At 32.0% G+C, this 21,141-nt stretch overlaps 2 long non-coding RNA genes across 3 annotated transcripts; both read left to right on the top strand.

Annotated features, from left to right (window-relative positions):
- Window positions 1-246: 246 nt before the first annotated feature.
- On the top strand, window positions 247-7,900 carry LOC143081922 (uncharacterized). The gene is made up of 4 exons (XR_012980160.1): window positions 247-361; window positions 1,246-1,405; window positions 5,151-5,281; window positions 7,667-7,900. It is a non-coding gene; the product is annotated as an uncharacterized LOC143081922 (long non-coding RNA).
- Window positions 7,901-11,520: 3,620 nt separating this feature from the next.
- On the top strand, window positions 11,521-20,550 carry LOC143081921 (uncharacterized). Of its 2 annotated transcripts, XR_012980159.1 has the most exons (6): window positions 11,521-11,644; window positions 17,639-17,670; window positions 18,326-18,380; window positions 18,933-19,083; window positions 19,533-19,636; window positions 20,410-20,550. It is a non-coding gene; the product is annotated as an uncharacterized LOC143081921 (long non-coding RNA). The 2 variants fall into 2 exon arrangements; XR_012980158.1 differs by lacking the exon at window positions 11,521-11,644 and having other exon boundaries at window positions 17,568-17,670.
- The last annotated feature ends 591 nt before the right edge of the window (window positions 20,551-21,141 follow it).

Raw genomic sequence — 21,141 nt, 5'->3', positions numbered from 1 at the left:
CTTAAAACCTGAAATAGAATCCTGATGAAATATTTTCCATTTTGCAAGCTTCAATTCAAATGTACATTCTATATTCGAATCCCAGGCCCGTAGCCAGAAATGTCCAAGGGGGGGGGGGGGGTATTTGAACTCAGAAACTCGACTTTAACAGTCACAATTCGAACAAAACGTTGACTTTAACAGTGCTTATTTGTTTTCAAGGGGGGTTGGTCCGAACCCCCCTGGCTACGGGTATGGAACCGGAAGTCCGCTTACAGTATTGCGACTAGTGTGTTAGGATTCCATACCGTAATTAACTATTTTGTATTTCAGTATATGGCAATATGTGCTTTGTTCATTATTGTGATTTCAAGTCCCGCAGGTAAGCCTCTTGCACTGAAAATGTCATGACTAAACACGATCATTGGTTACCATTGAAAAAAAAGAAGACTGTAAATAATGTATAAATTATTTCAAAGAACTTCACTTGAACGCATTTTCTATACTTTCTAAATAATGAACAACGCAGCCAGACGATCAAACACGGGGCGCATATCTGACTTGCGCGAGCTTCCATCTCATTGCATAAAATGGTAACGTGATCAATTAATTTCTTATGCTAGTTTAAGCTGTCAATCATTTTATTTATATTACAAATGTTATATAGTTACCATGTCTCTTACTTAGGATTCGTTTGTTAAAATTTTGTTAACTCGTAAAAACTATGGTATACATAGTGCTTGTTACCGATCTATGTATTACTATATGAGTTTAGCCATACAATTTTGTATACATAGCCGGAGAATTGGAGTAAAATATTTTATATCTAATGTTTTTGTATGAAGTTTTAAATATACCGTGTTCATCACTTATTCTAAAAGTACATTTCCTCAGCACAGATCAGTTTGCGGAGAATTTTCACCACTCTGTCTAAGTTAAAGTCAGCTAGACTAAGAATTAGTTGTTAAGATTGTATGACAAATATTCTACTTGATGAAAATGCTAAATTTATGATGATAGTTAATAAAACTGATTACTTAACAAATACAAAAAGAATGTATCATTCAACCGATGAAATTAGAACAACGAAACGTTCAATAATTGTCATTTAAATTTCAAACGGCGAAATTTTCCAATAAAAAAAGTCCTATGATAAAGAGTTAATTAAGTTTTTACATGCCTTGAATCAGTAAAGTAACTTAGAATTGCATGTAACGTTACATGTATGTACATGTATATGCTAATATATTAATTACTTTATTTCAGAAAGACATGAAAAACGGGGTACAATCCAAAAAAAAGCTTGGTGGAATTTTACGTATCAGATGTTGTCTATTTTTGGATTGGGTAATTCCCTTTTTCTCTTTGACTATGGCTGTTTTTGTGGATATCGGGGTCATGGTGAATCTGTTGACACGATCGACAAGTAAGTTTAACATCATGAGTCACCAATAATGGATACACATTTAAGATATCCGAATATTATACACATCCTTTATATATATCTATAATACTAAAATTACGAGGTCCAATTTATCAGCCGGCATCAGGTAAAAACGACATATCAAAGAATTCAACTTTATATATAGCTAATATAGGACAATTGAATTTGTGTAGATTAAAAATTACACCACTCCAGACCCTTTTGTTTTCCACATAATTAATATTGCCAATAATTAACAAGTTCCGGGTCGAATCCGGTACCGATACCAAAAGTATATTCACCTGTTACCCATTACCTTATCTGTACGTTCCGCATCTAACAGGCACACCACCAAATGGTGTATTTGATTTTACTATATACACGGGTCATAATCACAAAGTCGACACAACTAAATTCAATCACTGTCAAATTGTTCCCTATTGTAGTTTTTTAATTAATTTAGTAAAATTTTCTAAGATAGCAATACGAATACTAAAAATTTGGACTAAGGCGTATAGGTACAGTTTTCAATTTGTTAGCGGGCATGACGCAAAACAGCAAATCAAAGATTTGAACTTTATTGGACAATGCTGTTGATTAAAAAATACTCAATTCCAGGACCTGAATATTACCAATAATTGAAAAGTTCCAGGTCGACGTACGGGTTCAAACAGAAAGATTTGAAAGCAGAGAAAACTGTGTATCTTATAATCGGCACGACTTTATCAGATGACAATACCAATACTAAAATAAGGCTTACGCATAGTTATATACTTTAATTCAGTCACGGACCCGCGATATCACGGGTGTGTTCTAGTTTATAATAATGAATCCCGCCTCTAGGTGCGGGGTTCTTCTCAATGTGTTTAAGATCCGTTTGAGGCCTTGTGCTGTTTTCTGCTCCTTGGTCGGGTTGTTGTCCTTTTGACACATTCCCTATTACTATTCTCAATATCATTTAATCGCCTGATTTTAAAGCACTGGAACTTCAAGTTTGGTCAACAAGAGTAATCTGATCCAGTACTAAATAACATGAAATGCGGGATGTATAAATACGCCGGCTGGTCGAATCGGAATAGAAAAAAAAACCTAAATGTCCTGTCTGACTCTTTGATGGGTCTGTGTGTTGTTTCTTTGAAGTCAAAATATCTACCCCTATTACCTTCTTTCCTCTTGGTCAATTTTGGATTTCTAATCTTACAACCCAGTTTGTCCAGTGAATAAACTCATCAAAGATACCAGGACTAAATTGAACAGAACCTATTTTTTTAATGTGTTATCGGTCTACATATGCACGAACTAATTGTCACTGGACGTACTGAAAACAAAAATTCAACAATCCAATGCTGGGGATACCGTTAACACCAAGCCTGAGAGGGCTTACATTTAAATCTTTAGTGCTAGATTTTTTGAAATTACAATACTTGTATCAGTGTGCGACCATCATTGGATGGACATATCATATTATCAATTAAGGTAGATCATAGGTATATATTTCTTGAGATAGAATTTTCTAATACTTTGCCAAAATGAAGATTTTACTATGCTTTTTTAAAAAATATAATAAAAAGTATGGGTCACCGTGCTATTTTCCAAGTTATAAGTCGTTGAAAACTGCTTAAATTTGGTTAGATTGTTCATGAAAAAAAACACATTTGTGTGCATAAAAAAAATCTGTGCGATAGAATTTTGAAATAAATTGTGAGAAGATAGGTTTTATAATATGTTTTAAGAAAACAAAAAGAAAAAAATGGTGTCACCGAACTTGTTTTCTTGCTACAAGTAAAAATCTAAAATTTCCCTATCAGTCCAGTATATATTTTTTACTAAAAGAGTTATCTCCCCTTAAATAGCTTATTTGTAAAATTCTAAAAACACAAAAATTAATTTTTGGTTAAATATTTTGAGTTATACAATAAATCACCAAGTTTTCTTTTTATAAGTAAATAGTCTAACAAATAAATTGCAAATCTGTCTCCAAATTTGCAGATTTGGGCAAATAACTAGACCATTTTTTGTACTGGGATTGTACAATCCAAGATGGCAGTATACCATGAATCTACCTTGATTGCCTTTTTGACATTATTGTGCCAAGAATTACTTACTTACATAGGTTCTTTCGAATTGATATCTAACTAATGGGTATTGTATCTTAAGATGAATTGTCGCGTATAAATGAATATGACATTCGACCTTCAAGGTCAAATAATTGATATTTCCAGATGTCTACATCGAAACCGTATATACTTGATCGTCAATGAAAGACTTTTCTAAACAACTAATGATAAGGATTTGCTCATGAGGGCTATGGTCTATTCCTTCACAAAGTAAATCGTTCAATATCTCAACAATTTTTTAAGGTGGTACCTAACACTACAGGGAGATAACTCTGTAAAATCAGCAGAACGTTTTAATGACGTTATGTTCTTAAGGGAATATTAAGCTTCTCAATGATCAAAATAAGTGTTTGTCAAACTGCTATATAAACCAGTGTAATTTTTCTGATTAAACTGTTGGTTCATATTTTTTGATTTTCTTTATATTTTTGTCAAAGGGTCAGAGTAAATACTTTGTCAAAATTTAAAGAAAATTAAACGAGCCAAATTAATTTTAGCTAAGGTGTTAGGTACCACCTTAAATATCCACCCAACAATTATATATATTTTTCTATATTCCTAATAGCCTTGGTAAGACGTTTATTTTTGTTCAGCGTAGAATCTGTTTCCAGGATACTACTAGTTAAAATAAATATTATTATAAAAAAGAAGATGTGGTATACTTGCCAATGAGACAACTCTCCACTAGATACCAAATGACACAGAAATTAACAACTATAGGTCACCGTACAGCCTTCAACAATGAGCAACGCCCATAACGCATAGTCAACTTTAAAATGCCCCGAAATAACAAATGTAAAACAATTCAAACGAGAAAACTAACGGCCTAATTTTTGTACAAAAATGAACGAAAAACAAATATGTAACACAGCAACAAACGACAACCACCGAATTACAGGCTCCTGACTTGGGACAGGAACATATATACAGAATGTGGCGGGGTTATTCATGTTAGCAGGATCCCAACCTTTCCCCTAACCTGTGGCAGTGGTGTAACATTACAACATAAGAACGAACTATAAAAATCATTTGAAAAAGGCCTAACTCATCAGATGGATCCAAATAGATATACTACACAGAGTGGACGTCTTAAAATATTAAAGACGTCGAAATTATTTAAAATACCAGGACACATGCCCCAATCCCTTAATGTCATTGATTGAAAAATATATTGAAAACAATTCCTTAATTAGATATATCCAATAAAAATGTATAGGTCTTTATTCACCGGGTACATGGGATATTTCGTTTATAATAAGAATTCTACAGGTACAGCCAAACTTGAAAAAAACAAATATTTTCGATTTTTTTTTTTTTTTTGAGTTTCACGTGCGGAAAGAAATACATGAAATCTTTAAAATTATCATTCTGTTAATTCAGATTTATTTAAAGCACTACGTAGTATATTGTAATTACAGATTTTTTGAATATATTCAAACCCAACATATTGCCAAGGTAACAGTAATTGTTATCTAATTTATCAATTAAACGACGGATCTTTATTGGGTCCTTCAACCGATACCCCCCTCCCCTATTAAAAAAGTATAGAAAAAAGGAAAAATGATATAAATGTTGCAATGCCCTGTTATCATGATACATGTACCAGTATCGTGTTATTTTTTTATTTATAGTTGCTGTCAAGTCCACGACGCTTGCTACTCCATGGTAGAAGAGGAAAACAAATGCTGGTTTCATCCTAAATGGACTCCTTATGATTACATTATTTCTAACATAACAGGGAAAAACAGAGTAGAATGTAAAGGTATGATTAATGTAATTAATTACAAATGTATAAGTTATTCAGTACAAAAACATATTTTAACCGGATTTCCGATGGAGATGTTCCGGCGGGCTAGTGGGCGTCTGCCAAACGGTGCCCGTGCATTTACTCATGAACCATTCAACCGTTTTAATATGTTGTTACTGATGGCAAAATGGAGGTCAAAGTGTAATATTGGTGATTTTAACTTTTACCGTTCTTGAGGTATAATGGTCCTTGTAAAAGACAGCATCTAAATGTTACAGCCGATTGCATTGAGTTTGTAGGCAAAGGTAATTTCTTTGGTTAGCTTGCTTGTTAGCTGAACCGAGAAGTCAGTGTAAGGTTAGTTAAACTACCCTTCTTTAAGAGTAGACTAGTCCGACAGATAACCAACTATCTGTCTGTAGAACTAGGCTACTTTAAAAGGAGGTAGTATACGGTCTTTTGTTGTGTTATTTGGTATTGATTGACACTTTAGTAGTACTTTGTATCGTTTGTGATCTTGTTTAACTTTTTGTCAACGTTTGTTTTGTCCACGGAGTTTTGAATGTTGTCTTAATGTCAATCATTTCTTTTCAATGATCATACGAAGAAGCAATTTCACATCTTTGATATCTGCAAGTCAAACATGTATAATGTCAATGTTGTCTTTTTCACTTTTGCACTTTAAATACCGCCTCTTTTGGGAAGATATATAATATCCATAGATATATTAATTTTTTAACGTACTGATTCCCAGATATGTTCTCTGTGTTTCTTCTCATAGAGACATAACTTGGGAATGTTACCAGTATAGAAAAATATGGTAGCGCCTAAAATTTAATTCTTAGTAAGTCTACAAAAATTGAAGGTAGTGGTAGTATAGAATTTTAGTATAAGTTTAAACTTTTAGAAATTCAGGGCATATAAATGTTGAAAATATGCCATACTGCACAGCTCTATATTTTTTTTATCTTTGAATAAAATAGTGTTGAATAAAATAGTAGTGTAGATCAACTTTCCGTTCTGGGGTATAATTTTTCACAGAACTTCATATTAAGGTGGTACCCAACACTTTCACTAAAATTAATTTGGCTCGTTTAATTTTCATAAAATTTTGACAAAGTATTTACTTTGACCCTTTAACAAAAATATAAAAATTTCAAACATTTTGAACCAACCATTTTATCAGAAAAATTACACTGGTTATATAGCAGTTTGACAAACGCCAGTTTTGATCACTGAGAAGCTTAATATTCCCTTTACAACACAACGTTATTAAAACGTTTAGCTGACTTTACAGAGTTATCTCCCTGTAGTGGCACAGTTTTAGCCGCAAAGGGAGTTCCTATGGAAAATTACATTGTCTATATTTACAGAATTGCAACCTTGAGTATACATCAATATCTGAAATGAGTCATACTACTAGTATTCCCTAAAACAGTTGAAAAAAAATAATGGTCTTCTTGTTTAAACAAAAGATTGTTTCTAGGTATATGATATGTTCAGTAAATTTGCGTGTTTGTCCTCTGTTTTTACACTGCTTTATAGTTGCCTTTGAAAAACAAACAGGACACAACGAAAATAAAAAAAAAACTGGTTTGCCCTATTGCATTTTTTGATGAGTGGATTGTTTTATTAGGGATTGCTAACCGACCAGTGACAAATATTAGATACAAAAGCCGAAGAATGCGTTTAAATGGGATATATTGAATTATATACATACATGTATATACATGTTGGTGTTTAACGCTACTTTCGGCTTTATTCACTATACCATGGGGTTAGTTATTTTCAGAGGAGGACCAGAGAAACCCATATACCATCGACAGAAAAACTGACAATCCTAGTCAATTAAGATTGGGGTCAAACGCATCTGCCACGTTCAGACTTGAAACCCACAACCTTAGTGTCGACAAGCTGCTGGTACAATAGTAGTTGATCTACTTAGACCAATCGACCACCGAATCTGCCGACAACATATTCAGTCGGACCCTTTATGTACCAGCTCATAATGTAACACTATATTCATGTTTGTTTAAGAATAAAATTAGAATACAGATATCCACTAAAAAGCTTTAAAACGTATGGAAGCTATTTAAAAATGTTGAAGAACTAGACGTATACATTATGATCTTTTAGGAACATTATGGTTTTCGGTCTGTGCGTCCGTCCGTTCGTCCGTCTGTCCCGCTTCAGGTTAAAGGTTTTGGTTATAGATTTTGGTCAAGGTAGTTTTTGATGAAGTTGAAGTCCAATCGAATTGAAAATTAGTACACATGTTCCCTATGATATGATCTTTCTAATTTAAAAGCCAAAATAGAGTTTTGACCCCAATATCACGGTCGATCGAACATAGAAAATGAAAGTATGAGTGACGCATTCTTGTTTTTTTTTTTTTTTCAGACGAAAAAGACAGTTGTCATTGGGATGTGTGTATGTGTGAAAAGATTTTTGTAGATTGTATCCATTTACACATTGAGGAATACAACGATGAAAGCTTATTTTTAGATACAGAAGAAAAGTGCGAAGAGAGATAGAAACTACACACAATGTCTTTAATGTGCTATCCTGCTATTTACATTATACATTTTGTACTAGTTAACAATTCCAATACTTTATTTACTTTCAGACACAAAATATGTGTTACATGAGAAAACATATACAATTTGAGATCGAATTTATAATAATATATGATAAATAGGACAAACTGTTTCATTATCTGGTGAAAAATATACATTTGCAAAGCAAATACATTACATATGATTAAAAGAATTTGACCATATTGGAAAGTTAGAAAAAAAACGTGTTATTGAACAAAGAGGTCAAATTTATTTTGCGGAAACTGATAACAAAAGTCGATATTTAATTTCTAAGATGAGATTAAAACATTCAAATATCTGCAAAGGCCTGATTCAAAATTTTAAGGATACTATTTTCATGTTTAAAGTTTGAAGTTTTATAATATTTTGAATTTTTTGTGAAAATATGATTTTTGTAATTACAAAAGAAAAATCGCGTATTTGCCTTAGATCATTGGTTTTTATAAGAAAATAACACTCTGTAAATATAAGACTAACTGGGCAACCATTAACCTTGGTACAGTGAATCAAACTTCATTATATATGGAAAATGCATAGCATTGTATCGTTTCTTTTGATGAATAGTATAGTTATTTATTAAATTGCTACCTGTACACATAACATTAACGAGAATTGTGAAATCTACCACACATCATTAGTTCAATTTCAATTGTTTAGAACGTAATTTGGTGTACTGTTTTACAAATATTACAAAAAAAATGGATATTTTTTAAACGTTTTAACTTAAGATATATGGGTATTCAACTAATTAATAGCATTGCCAACATAATATTTTCATTCATTGTAAAAATAGTGTTTAAATCAAGAACACATTTTTTTCGTGCACCTTATTATGTCTAAACTGGCCATATTTCTCAACATTTCTAGGTCGAAGTGGTGTTTAGGATTGTGTTATGTTCTTATTACGCTAAAACATACTTAAAAGTGTTTATACTCAAGACATGCATACATTATAAAATGTGCTTATTAAGAAATATGATTAGATATTACAAACAATCCTAAACATTTAAGACTTATACATGTAATACTAGTGGTTATTTTCAAAGCACAATTTTGACAGGGTATATATATATATATATTTGTTCTTAAGCATTGATGTTGAAGACACTTTTGAAGCAAGACTATATTTTTCATGTATTTTTTAAAGTATCAATTCTATAGAAATAAATAAATGTGCATCTGATTTGTTATTTGTTATTGATGGTGTTTAATTCCATCTTGGCTTCATTCTAGCGGCCAGTTTTGATCGGCGAAAGAAGCCGGAGTATTTGAAGAGAACACACCACACCGACCTTCGGAAGAAAAATGAACAGTCCTAAAATTTATCACAATCGATTTGAACACGTATCAAAATGTTGAAATATAAAGGATAAAGAAAGATTTCCGATTTAAAGTTATAAAAACAGTAAAACAGTATTCAAAACCGGTTTTTTTTTTTTTGGAAATTGCATGGCGAAAAAATGGGATGCTTGCAAAATTGTCAAATGTTAAATTAAGTTAAGATTTTTTGCATAAATATGGTATATTTCTTTCTTTGATGATTGATTGATGAAAAAAAACATTTTCAACTCTATTGTGCTTTTTCATTGCGGTTAGTTGTTAATGGTGAAGACAGTGTCCGGAGAGTTTAACAGAGCTTCGGTAGGAGTTTTGTTGTTGTTGAAAATATCTTCTATTCTGTTTGCTCCGCTTTCTTTGGTAATCATATACTCTAACGCTTGAGTCACAGAGGTGTACTAGTAGCTCTTGTATATATTCTTCTGCCTGTATTGTTTTCACTTAGATTAACAATCTTCTCACTTGTGTCTGTTCAGCTGTGTGCGATCTATAGATACGTAAGCGCGTCCAGTTGGAACTAGAACGATAAATCCATGGCTCACTATTTTGCTTTACTGCTTCCCCTCTAAACTCGTAAAGCCTTCATTAACCTTTCGTTTGTATTATTTGCGGCTCTGCTTCTCCTCATGGCACGATTTCTTCATAGTACGCTTGCTACGACTTTAAATGTCCTAGGGTTCGTATGTGACATGTGTTAAATTAAATGTGCTGTACAATTATTTACAAAGAAAAGAATGTACCATGGAGCAGGAGTCAAAATTTCTATATTTTTAACCTGTTTGACATACTTTCGAAAATACCATTTGTATCATTTTGATTGTTTCTTCTCTCTGCACTTACATTAAAAATTTGCCACAGGAAGTAGAACAAGTACTTATTAATCAATGCTTTGTGATTGGAAAACCCATGGATACCAACAACGTTTCCAATTAAGAAATGCGGAAGGATCCGAATTCCAAGGATCAATTGAAATAAAAATGCTACGATGGATAGAATAAATCTAGATTCGGGCCCTATGCATACAATCACTTAAATCCAATCATAGTACCTATTCCTCGTTGGCAACTCAGTCTATTCAAAAAAATAATCCTAACTTTAGTAGCTTCATGCATGCGGGCCATAATATACGAAGAGCCTAATTATTCTGTGGGAATAGGATCTTGATTTTTCATGCTATCCACAATTACACACTTATCATTAATTGCTCCAAAGGATTATGTTCCCTCCGCGGATTTCGGTGGGATACGCAATGTGATACGTTCCAATCGTTATTTGCAAACAACTCAAATAACAGGATCAACTATCAAAGTCAAACTCGTTACTTATATATTCCTATTTAACTATATGAGTAATAGTTTTCCAGATTTTGAATGTTTAGGGCATTTAAGCAGACTACCATGTCACAGTCAGACATACATGTGTCGGGAATGAAATAAACTTTTCGTATAAAACCAGGCCTACAAGTTTGTACACTAGCAAATGGTTTCTTCTGCAGCGACCCATTATCCATAACGTTCGGATCAAAAAAGTTATAAGACCTATAATAAAGCACGAAGCTATAGAGCATTTCAAACTGATCTAGTGCATTTTGAACGTTAACGAGAGACAATTCTGCAACTATTAAGGTCCAATTAGTTTATCGTCGAGGGCTGTTGTTTTCCTAAATAAATTATCACTTCAACTGTATAAAACTGATAAGTTGATTTGAGTTTAACGCCACTTTCACCAATATTGTGTTATTTCGTAGCGGATCCAGAAGTTTTTATAAGGGTGGGCACTGACTGAACCAAAAAGGGGCCTCTAGTATGAGTCAGTGATTCCCTATTTAAGCAACCAAATTTGTACACAAAAGAGGGCCTACCCTGGATCCGCCTATGCATAGTTTTCAATAATTTAGAATGGGGTCTTTCAGCGATTTGACCATTATGTTATCGAAAACCATAATACATGAAGGGTAATGTTATCCCAATTTCATTCAACAACATCTCGGTGCAAATCCTAAAAGCGATAACACCTTCATTCTCTAGAACAAGTTACATTAATATTAATGTCTGTGAAGTCATAGAGAAAATACCTTGTATAGGTACATTTATATCAATTCGACAAATTGAATGACGAAAGTACACACAAATGAGTGACATAATCGTCATTTAATGACAACAATGTATGCAGTCGTCTTATATCTTCAGTTTTTACCTCTACCTGACGTCACCTGGCAATAGTTTTTGTCGAATATATTGCAAGTACGTTTATACATGAATAAGTTAAATAAATCATTACAATATAATGTCTTTGTTCTAATACATCTCAAAAGGAAACATTATTTGTTGTGACAGAAAAGAAGCTTTATTTGTATCTATTATCCTGTTAGTTGTATGGATACGTTATGATATGGAGGAGTGAAATGCATTCGCTGCCACACAGATCTACTAAATTCCATCTGGTACGTTTTATTTCTTAAAGATAGTGACAACAGTTTATTGATAAGTAACTAATAGTATATAAATATAGAGAACAAAGCATCGATTTTACTTTGACTTCTTTCTGTAGTGCCTACAAACATGATTTTCAGTCTTAAATACAGTACATACTTCTTTATTAGTTTGTCTTTCGGTTTCAACTAGCTGTCAGTAACTGCGAAAACTCTCAGATCTGTACTTAATGTCTTTTTGTTATAGAAATGTATACACCCTGCCACGTCCGGTTTGTGTTTTTGTTACTTTTTTTCTGATTTGTATAGATCTGATGAGTTAACTTTAAAGCCCTTTTCAACTGATTTTTGTGTTTATTCATATATTGTGCTGTTAAACCACTGTACCAGATCATCGTAGGGTTGGACGCATTTGAACATCTTTAACCCCGTCACCTTTTATATGCGTCTATCTGGAGTCAGGTGCATGTAATTCACTGGTTGACATGTGTTGCTGTTAATCATATTTGTTTATCGTAATACTCTTGTTTAATTTATTTATCGTAATACTCTTGTTTAATTTATTTATTGTGTTGATTTGGAATCTAATGGTCATTGGTTTAAGAGAAAATGCCCAAACCAGTTATGTATAAAAGGAGCCGCACTCGATTAAAACCCCTTATTTGTGCAAATTTCGTTAATGGACATAAAGTAATTAATTTTCATAGATGTTCAGGTGTATTATGAAAATTCGTAAAGCGTTCCTTGGAACCCTGGTTCTCGCCTGGGATTACTTCCCGCAAAAAGAAAATCCATTTATCAGTCAATTACAGGTTTTAAAAAATCAAACATTTTCTTAAGATATGTTTTCTTGATCAGGAATATTACTTCTACTCAAGTTTCATGACAATCTCTGAAGGTTTTCAATTTTATTATGTAAAAAATACTAATCCCAGACCGTCTTTTAATTGCGAAAAGAAAAGTCCGTCTGTCAACTGAAAAATGAAAAAAAAAAATACTTTCAAAATTTTTACTTTAATCATAAAAAAGCTTCTGCCAAAGATTCATAAAATTCGATGAGGGTTTGACAAAATAATTGATGTGTAACAAACTTTAACACCAGAATGTATCTATTTGTTAACTTCAAATAGAAATTCCGTTTATCAGTAAAATACAGGCAAATTAAAAATATTATTTCATCATTATGCTCTAGATACTCTAAGTCTTTTGATCACAAAAAGCTTCTGTTCAAATTTCGTAAAATTTCATGAAGGTTTAATAAAGTTAAAACTACATACTAAAACTAAATGGTGACGACGCCAACGGAATCTATGATCGCTATGTCTCGCTTCCGCGACATAAATGTCACAGGCTCGAAAAAAAAAATCAAACCAAATATCAGCAGATAATGAAATGCTTTAAACAAAAGGAAAGTAAGTAAAATTCACAGTAGATTCAGACTTTGATAGAAAATGAACAAATATATAACACGGTACCATTAGACTGAAAAGTAAATGTCGTCACTTTTATTCGCAATTGTTAAAGCTACTGAAGAAAGATTTACAAGGCTGATGCACAGGCACTTGCCTGTGGGCTGATGTGCTTTTAACCATTTCTTTTTAATTTATTTAGATTAAAATATTTTTTACCGAAATTCAAGTGTACGTCCGGGCGTTTTGACGTAAACGTAGCTACGTGCATGCATATAGAAATAAAGCAGGTATTTTAAAACGTATTGTCATATATGTCATATCATAATTGTTTTTTTTTTCCTAATTTAATTTAGGTGTGTACGAAAAGAGAATTTACTATGTATGTAAAGTTAGCAGCGTTATTCGATATTCGATATTCAATATCCAACCGGCTAAAAGTTGAAAATCATAAAACAACCCACTTTATAACATTAAAAACATGATTTTCATAGTTAATAGGACTGATAAGATACGTAGGATACGTAGGAAATTGTTTCATGACCTCTTCAACCTGTCGTACATTCTCGAATATAAACCCGTTTCCATCTTGCATATTTGTCTTTATGTAATATAGATAATTTGTTGTCAATAAAAAAACTCCAAAGATGTACTTTTATACATGATATTTTTTAAAACAAAAAGAAAAACCGATACCTCTAGAAAACATTTAGGAATATAAATAGAAATATTAATGGAAAGCCCAAAAAAGAAATATTTAGTGAAAACCTACCTGAGACAGCTTAAATGAGGGTGAGACCACCTGGTCTTTCAATGTCCATAAAATTTAATTAAATCATAGACTTTGTTTATATAAAGTTGTATAAGAAGGATCTCCCAGAATAATGTAATATTCGATATCTATGGACGGCTTTGATTGCCACTTATCAGCTAAAAATATCAAAATTTAGGACAAAAGGCACAGGGCAATGGCCAGAGCCGCCTGATTTCTCAATCTTTCTAATATTATGCAGACATATAGTCAATAAGTAGATACAAACGTGACTAGAAGGAATTTGTGTACAATTTAACTCTTTCATGTTTACGGAGCGCCCAAAGAGCCAGTTCGATATTCACAATATATAGTGAAAACCTACCTGCTGGTCTTTCGATGTCCATAACATTTTACTAATCATAGACTCTGTATATATAGAGGTTGTATTAGAAGGATTTCACAGAACAATGTCATATTCGATATCTATAGAGGGCTGAAAATTATCAAAATTTTAGGACAAAGGGCACAGGGTAATGGTGAGAGCCCCTGATCTCGGGTTTTGTTTAAGAAATACAAGATATAAAATAATATTTTTTTATTTCGTTTTATTGATGAAAACCTGTACATCATAAAGACAAATATGCAACTTATATAAGCATTGATAGGGGTTTATATTCGAGGACAACGAAGTTTTAAGACAGCTTGATTGGGTCATAAAACGATTTCCTACGTATCTTTTCGCTCCTTTGAACTATGAAAATCATGCTTTAATCTTATCAAATATTATATTTTTTTTATGATTTTCAAATAAATTGGAATATCCAACCGACTACTAGCAGTCGGATGGATATTGGATATCGAATATTGAATAAGGAACCAGCTGCTAACTTCACATCCATGAATTTACTTACATTACATAGCCCTTTCAGGTTCATTAAACTCATTGATAATCTTGTTTTTTACATAGAAGTTTTTCCCCAATAAGACGACTTACAAATATTAAGATGTAGTTCGATGCAATTAAGATAAAACTTCAATTTAAAATTAATTCAAAAGATCAGTATTATTAGTTAATGAACACAATAAGCGAACAAAAATATAATGATAGGTTACAAAACTCCTTTCAAGCATTTTGATTTATTTAAAATGTCAGGAAAATACTGATTCTGACTTTAACCTGATAATTGTAAGATAAAAAATCTCGAATCTGCTTAAGTTTGGGTAATGAACTTTTATGATCTAATGAAGTCTTCTAAGAAAAGAAAAGTGGTGATATAGGGTAAAATAGTTTACACTTTATCGTAGGAAAAAACCAAAGGAGTCCAAATAGCTGACAAATTCAATTTTATAAACCTGAAATGACTACATTTATTTAAAAAATATTTAAGACCTTAAAAGATAGGACAATTTAAAAGGAAACGTATATCTCATCCTCAATGTCATCCTAACTAAACGTTTAAAGTCATTTCCAATCTTCTAGTAGAAATTATAGAGTAACCGGCAGAGTAACATCTACATTCTATAGCTAACTGATGTTTTATTTTGAAAAAACATATCTTACAATTAACACAGTGGTATTGGTTAACATACGTATTAGTATAAAGAAAAATTGTGAGCCCTATATATATAACTTGAACATTTATAGCTATAGTACACAGCTGAACTAGATCTTTTAAATATAGTACTCAGTTGAACTTGAAAATTTAATTATAGTACTCAGTTGAACTTGAACTATAAAATAATATTATCAGTTGAACTTGAACATTTAACTTCAACTGATAATTTCATTTTATAGTTCAAGTTCAACTTCAACTGAGTACTATAAATAAATGTTCAAGTTCAACTTAGCCACAGCTCACTTCCAAACATTTGAAATCTGAAGACGTATAAGTACCGAAACCGTCGAAGAGCTATATGTCAAAATACCTAAAATAAATAGCCAAATTCATATAAAGCCAACTTTGCCTGAGGGAGTTGAAACCTTAGTTTCTTAATAATTTATAAAATGTATGTATAAACGGACAATTTTAAGTGTATCAATAACTTTCTGATGAAATAAAAACAAAAAAAGTATGATATTGAAATGATTACAAAAATAAGCACTTGTACACCCACTAAGGAAGTTCCTGACCAAAAAGATTATTCGCCATAGGTTTGTTGCCGATACGATTTCCGTCTTAAAAAGTTGTAATTGTGTTTGTAATGGCGTCATTATTTAATATTTTACAAGATTTAAAGTATTTATTTTATGTACCTTGTTTTGTTTATAACAGTAGCACAGTATTTCCCAAATATTTTCTACTAAAACGATCCTTTTTTTTAAATGGAAACCACCTTACAAATGTATACACCTTAAATTTTATAATCTCAAGTGTTTCCCGATTTTAAAACTCAAACTGGAAATTTCACGGGGTCCTTGAGCAATGGTATATATTTCAGTCAAATCTCTCTTGATGCTATTCAATAATTTGCAAATTGTACAATTGATTTGTAACTCAGGTAAGCTATTTAAAAATATATTTTTTTAATCGTTAGCCAAAACACTCTCTAAGGAGATCAAATACCACCAACGGATATAATGCTACAAAGACCTGGACTGACTTTTTGATCACGTTTAAGCTCTCCTGCTGGTGGAATGATATTTCTTGGCTATGTCGTCCATGACTTATAAAAATCGTTTTTCAATAAGTTTTCATGTTTCAAATTTAAAGACTAGGATAAACATTACAGATTTTAAATTCCTATTTTAGCTTGCAATGTATTGCGGGTTTTTGCTTATTTTTGAAGGCCTATGGTAACCTATACAGCGGCGTACTTCTACTCCATTTGTTCTGTTTTGGGGAGTCTTCTCATTAGCAATCATAAAAACATATTTTTTTTTTATATTCATCATATTAAAGTGTATTGTATTAATTGATTATTTTAATGTCGATATATAGCCTCCAGAGAGCATCTTCACCTTTATGGCTTGTCACACGTGCGATAAATCATTGTTTTGCAGATATGCATAATATGATTATTTATAAAAGCTCTTCGAAAGCAATAGTTTCATTATTGATGGCCGTTTGTGTACTTTAAATTACTGGTAGTATAACTATACCATTAAAAATACATTCGTTGGTCCATAATCATCGTAAGAGTTTTGACTTTAGGACATGCTATATATTATTTTTTTGCCAGAACTAGTCTGTCCTTTAACTTGTGTATACAAAATAAAACGACGGGGTATGATTATCAACGAATGTATCACTAGATCTCTTCAATTTCTAATTAATTATATTTCCTTAATAAATTGACACAATAATCGTCATATATATACGTTAAACAATTAAACAAATCCTGTAGCTATTATCATTACATTTAAAACCACAAACGTCATGTTCACGACATGAGAGACATGCATACATTTTGTATATGAGGGTCTGAATAAGTGGTACTTTATTGCTGCAATCTTTAAATATTTATGCCATTTTTCTGTATTATTATATATTTTGTCCATTGTTCACTATTCGTTACTTTTTTGGCTTATTTTTGTCTATTTTTAAATTTTTATTGCAAATCATTGTTTACTTTATGTCCCCTTTTCTTTATTCTGTAAACCCCATTACAACCCTCATACCTCAGTGTTGTGAAAAATCATTCGCTAGTTTTTACTTGTGCATAATTATGAACTAGTACGTAATTGGAAGTGTTGGTGAAAATAGTTTTTTTTTAAATATTGTATAATAAAATGATTATCCCAATCTATCTGGTTCCACTTTTCTTATTCTCTCAACGTTTTGTGACCATACAAACCCACGAGTGTTTTGACAATATATTTCTACATGTTTTGTCACTTTGCAGGCGGAAACAGATTAATTATGCTGTGTTTACGGGTAAGTATCTTTTTAATGGAATACAGGCTCAACTGCTGTACCTCTGTACATTGTAAATATGACAACAGTGTACTTGCAGTGTACATATTTAGACATATAATTGGTAAAACTAGCTTATAAAAATAATATAAATCAACTTTCATATCCTACCTGCAATATTGATGGCATGTTTGTTGATTTTTAATTCTGTTCATAATGCTTTCTTATTTTGAATGCAGTTGCAAATTTGTGTATCTACATTGTTTGGCATTGCCCAAATCCTATAAACTTTGTAACCATGAAAAACGTTCTGACTATCGATTGTGCATATTTAACAACATACTAAAGTGTTTCATTCAAGTCCTTTACAACACTTTGAAAACATATTTTTCTTCATGATAAAACTAAATATAACCAAAATGAAATGTATTTTGGAATAATTATACCAAGATAGATATTAAGTACTTCTTTTAACAACTTTATAACAATAGGAATTAATTGTAAAATATAACTGATTGCATTTAATTCATTTTTATACCTAAAAAGAAGAATAACTCTATCCTAAAAAACTGATTAATACTTCGAAGTACGTTTCGGTTAATTACTTAGTTTTATTTATATCCTGATACAGAAAATGAATGAAAAACGTTATTTTTTAATTGTATTCTTATTTCAGAATATAACTGCATGTGTGTTGTTCATCATCCTGTTCATTGACTTTAATCAAGTCGGTACGTAAGCAACTAGTAGAAAATAATCGTTCGTCGACTTTAAATTCCTGACAGGTTGATAAATATTTGATAGACATGATAGTTCAAATATTTCAAGCAGTTTATTGGTCATGTTTCCGATATAGACAACTTATCTTTCGTTTAATCTAAATGTTCACCCACTCCTTAATGTAGTTTTTGTCTATATTCACCCTTATTGAAAACACTGGTACATGTAGTATGTTTTATCCGTTTTCTATATTCCTATATGTTTGATACCTGATATATTATAAAAGAAAAAAAAATGTACCAAACACCGAAAGTATAAAACTGAATAAGAATTGAAAACATGTATATCATTTTAATTTCAATAAATATATTTGTGGTTGTATGCAAAATACTGACCTGGCAGTCTTAGAAACTCGAAGTATGACTAATCTATTTAGACTAAAACCAATCAATCAAAATACTGGATTTGGTGTTTCGAGTACTTAGTACCAAATTTACATTCCGAGTACTGTGTAAAATTGAATGGCCGTAGACCCAAATTGAATATTCATATATTTGTTACAGAGACGAGAAGCGTAAAAAGTAAAAGAGCTATTTGGAACATCGCATATCAATTAACCTATTATTTTGGAGCGGGCCGAGCCACTGCACTTCTCGACTACGGATGTTTTTGTGGATGGTATGGTAGTGGTACACCAGTCGATGGAGTAGATCAGTAAGTATATAATATACAAGATAATAAAAGTGTATTTACCAAGCGAGAACTTCACCATGTTTATTACTTTATGATCGAGTTTTTGTCTCTTTGGTTCCGAATGTAGACGATAGATTCTATTTTTTAAAGCTTTTGTCTCACCATGCTTCAGGTTAACGCTCTTATGATATCTATGCCCATGCGTATGGAGTGCTCGCCCGAGCGAGAAGGTCTCTATGCTCCTCACTTTAGGATCCCGTTTTTTGTCCCATCGGCATATTCCTCATTCCCATTCTTAATTTTGAGGTTATGGATACATTAACAAATTAGTAACTTATAGGTTGAAACATAACTGAGTTCAGAAAAGACTGTTTTGTGTATTCTCGTTTTGTATAGATTTCTGTCAACCATTCATCAATTAATTATAAAAAAAGAAGATGTGGTATGATTAAACTTTATTTATTTTACAGATGTTGCAAAGACCACGATGATTGCTATGGTCGTGTGGACGAATGCTGGCCTAAGATTTGGCCCTACTCATATGAGCTTCAAGATGGAACAGTCAACTGCCAAAGTAAATTAATTAATGATAATGATAAAGATGATGGTGATAAGGATAAACAAAAATACTTATAATAGTACTACTACGATTACTACTACTGCTACTTCAAATGATAATAAGCGTTATCATACTATACTTGTATACAATATTACAGTTCAATAACATTTAAAAATATTAATAGGCTATGAAAGGATTGCTGTGTTTATTAACCAGATTCCTAAGAATTTCCTCGGCGGGCTGATAAACGAACCTTAATGAACTGCTTCCGGAATGTTATCACATGCCTTTCCGTTAAAGTCTGTGACTTTCATCGCATGCAACTTTCTTCATTTCCGAACATTTGTTTGTAAACATGACAGACAACACGACTGCGTTTGTCGAGTCTTTAGAAAACGAAACTAAAGAGCGGAAAACCATTTTTAGTCTATGAGTTTGCATACACCATTGAGGATTAATGCTATCCATAATATACTGATTTAAGATTTCAAGAAAACCAGGGGTTATTTTAAGTGGTACCTCTATTCGGGAGACCTCTGATTTCTTGCATGATTTTAAAGTTATGTTTAAAATTGGCATGTAGAAAGCTGATACATGTAAAATTCAGGGTATACCTAGTTTCTATAAACTTAAACTTAAGGTAAAATATTTTAAAAGCTCTGAAAATTAGAAAATTGGTTGAACAGATAGGGACTTTTAATTGGTGGTCTGACACCTATAGCATTCTCACTTTCCATGTTACTAATTTTTCTAACATTTTAGTTTAATGCTATGCCATTTTTTTACAGATCGTGCCAGTTCCTGTAAGGGGAGAATATGTATGTGTGACAAAGTTTTTGTTGACTGTCTTCATAACAACACGTATAATCCGGACAATCATGATGTAGACCAAAATAAACATTGTCAGGGGTGATAATAAATTTGAAACACATTACTCTTAGTTACTTTTCTTACATAAGTATTTTCATATTTCATTGAATTATGGATACAAACTTGTGAGCATTACATGCATAAAGGCCAAAAGAAGTGTTTTCTTTGTTTCCACTTGATTGAATATATGTTTCCGATTGGCTGACATCAGGAAGACAAACACATGAAATATATTTTAGAAAACTCGTTTTGAAAGCAACAAAAAGATGATATTGAAAGGCACATTTTAAGTTTGTTACACACCACTATCCTAGGTATTTGTATTTACTACTTTTCTCTATAGATGGGTACGTCACAGATTCCTTTCGGTTATTGTGTGACTGGTTGGTCTGCACACAAATTCGTGGCGCTTGCTGAAGAGTGCTGATTTAAAGTCTTAGCTGGGTTGTAGTGACGCTCGCCACTGAGTCTTTCAGAATATTCCAAACTACTGCAGTGCGCACAAAAGTAGAATTTTTGAACTGGTCGGTCTTACTGTTTGGAACTATGGCTGCTCGTTTGTTGTTACGGGCTTGTTGGTCTATAATATCCTCAGTCATAAAGTTACATGTATTAAGGGTTTGTTGCTCTAATTTCTCATTTTGGTCTGT

Source organism: Mytilus galloprovincialis, chromosome 7, assembly GCF_965363235.1.
Source record: "Mytilus galloprovincialis chromosome 7, xbMytGall1.hap1.1, whole genome shotgun sequence".
Taxonomy (NCBI): Eukaryota; Metazoa; Mollusca; class Bivalvia; order Mytilida; family Mytilidae; genus Mytilus; species Mytilus galloprovincialis.
The sequence above is the reverse complement of the archived record's forward strand: the minus strand, read 5'-3'. Positions and strand labels throughout refer to the sequence as shown.